This window comes from Gavialis gangeticus, unplaced genomic scaffold (assembly GCF_001723915.1).
Source record: "Gavialis gangeticus isolate Ggan-Ray unplaced genomic scaffold, GavGan_comp1, whole genome shotgun sequence".
Taxonomy (NCBI): Eukaryota; Metazoa; Chordata; order Crocodylia; family Gavialidae; genus Gavialis; species Gavialis gangeticus.
In genome coordinates this window covers 73,181,688-73,183,865 of record NW_017728992.1, presented here as the reverse complement: position 1 = coordinate 73,183,865, position 2,178 = coordinate 73,181,688, and the positions used below count along the sequence as shown (strand labels likewise).

Genomic DNA, 2,178 nt, shown 5'->3' with positions numbered 1-2,178 from the left:
TGCCGCGCGCCGATTTGGGAGAGGAGAAAAAAACACCGCGATTTAGGAAAGGCTTGGAAAGCATCTCCGGGATCTCTGTGTGTCCGCGCGCTGTCTGCCCTTCCAGCTGGGAGATGCCCCGATGCACACGACGTGTACTTTGCGTCCCTCTGGATTTGGGAGCTCTGCCTTGCACATGAATTCCCTTCCCCCTCTTTCTGTGACATTAAAAAATGTTGCCTTCTGGCCAAAAATATCCCCCCCCCAACCAATTCTGTCGGATCTTTGCTATAGGGATTTTTGTTGTTTTCAACCAACCCTGCAGTGTTAGAATTGCTTTTGGGAGAGAGGGGGTTGTTGGTTGGCTGCCGCCGTGTTGGTCTCAGGACAGGCAGGCAAGGTTCTTTGGGCAGATGTGACCTTTTATTAGACCAACTAAACAGTCGGAAATGTTAGTTGAAAATTGGTCTTTGCAAGCTTTTGGGCACAAGCCCTTTTGGGAGGGAGACCCTGCAAGTGGGTCAAAGGTCTGAAGTGTCTTTAAAAAAATGCCCAGTCTTTGGTGCTTGGTCTTAGAAGAAGGTGGGGGGTTATTTAGGACAGATGTTGCAGTGGGGTAGGGAAAGACCTCGTGTGCAACTCTCCTCCAATTAACTGCCCCGTGTCCATATGCACAGCTCGTCTCCTACTTGCATGGTATTAATAATTAAAAATATAAAAAATCCCCCCTTTGCCCGAGAGGAAGCAAATTTGTAGCTTCAAGCGTTTCCTTTTAGGAACCCCGCGTTTGGTTTTTTTATTTGCTTTCCTGAGTTGACAAGGCAAGGAGAAAGACCCTTCTATTCTTGCAGTCAGTAGTAGTATGTGTATCCCCAAACATAAATTGTGCAAAATCTTTTAGCAGCCTTTCATATGCTGCAGCTCTTGCTCTGCAATCTGGTGGTATTTGCCAGGAAGGGTGAGGTGCACTCTCCCACAACTCATCCTAAATCCAGGGCTGGTTATGTACGTGCCAAGGTTAGCTCTCATCTCTCTGCTTTTTAAGTTTGCCAGAACTAGACCTCTGCTTAAGTTAAATCAGCACATGCGTCTTGCACGGTACTTTAGCGAGTGGATTACAATGACAAAACCCTCCATGTGTGCCTTACATGAGAAATCTTTTATGCGACGCTGTATTAAGACTTCTTTTTTTTTTTCATAATGTTTAGCCCTGGAAAAAAAATGAAAACAAAGCAATTAAAAAGATTGACAGGTATGGGTTTGTGTGAGACCTATTTGTAATTGTCAGGGTGACGTTGGCAAGAGGAGGAGGAGTAAGAAACTGAAGCAGGAAAAGCAGCTCGATGTGTCTGTCTATCAGTTGAGACTGTCTGAAAGCTCTGGGATCTGAATGTGTGTTATATTTCAGTGAAAAGAGAAGAGAGGGAGAGTGGATCTCTTTCTCTCCCAGGAGTTTAAAGAGGGGGGGGGGGAAACAGTTCACGTTAATCTCTCCCACTCAGTGAATATCTTTGTTTTTCCCCCCCCTTTGCACACACTCTCTGGGGTTTTTCTTGGTTTTGGCTTTTTTTTATTATTATTTTATTTTTCTATTGCAGATCAAGATCAGCCAAAAAATCCATGATAAAAATGTGTTTGCATTATATTTAGTATCAGAAGAAGCTGCGATTTGTGGAGGAAAAAAAAAAGGGGGCAGCAAAGCAGAAAAGTAGTCCTCTCCGGTGGTGACACTGTTTGATCTGTGACTGTTTGGAAGGTGGAGGAGTGACTGACATTTCCCATCCGGTGTCTATGTATGTATGGGGGCTTTACTCCTTTTTTTTATATTCTTTGCTTTCTTGCTCTTAGACTAAGTGCTGGGAGGAGAAGGAGAGCCTGGATCGACCTCGGTTTTTTTTTGCACAATGAAAAAACTATTCTCAGCGCAATAATAATAATAATAATAATAATAAAACCCAACAACAACACCACACAAATCCACGAGCTTGAAACAAGCCGGCGAGCCAGCGAGAGAGAGAGAAAGTTGCGCTTTGAGACTCTTTGATCTTGGAGAAAGGCTGAGAGAGGGGAGGGGGGGAGTGACTGAATTTACCGTCTCATCGCTGCTGCTTGCTCAGTTCTCCACCAAGACGAAGAAGAAGTGATTAAGGAAAGGAGGGGGAAAAAGGGAAAGAGAGAGAGAGAGGAAAAAAAAAAAAA

General features: G+C 44.3%; 1 protein-coding gene across 1 annotated transcript in view; it reads left to right on the top strand.

The window, feature by feature from the left end:
• Window positions 1–415: 415 nt before the first annotated feature.
• TSHZ1 (teashirt zinc finger homeobox 1) overlaps window positions 416–2,178 on the top strand; it is a 96,507-nt gene continuing 94,744 nt past the window's right edge. Inside the window, exon 1 of the mRNA XM_019524310.1 lies at window positions 416–2,178. This exon is cut by the window's right edge and continues 739 nt beyond it. The gene's annotated coding sequence lies outside the window, so the exon portion shown is untranslated.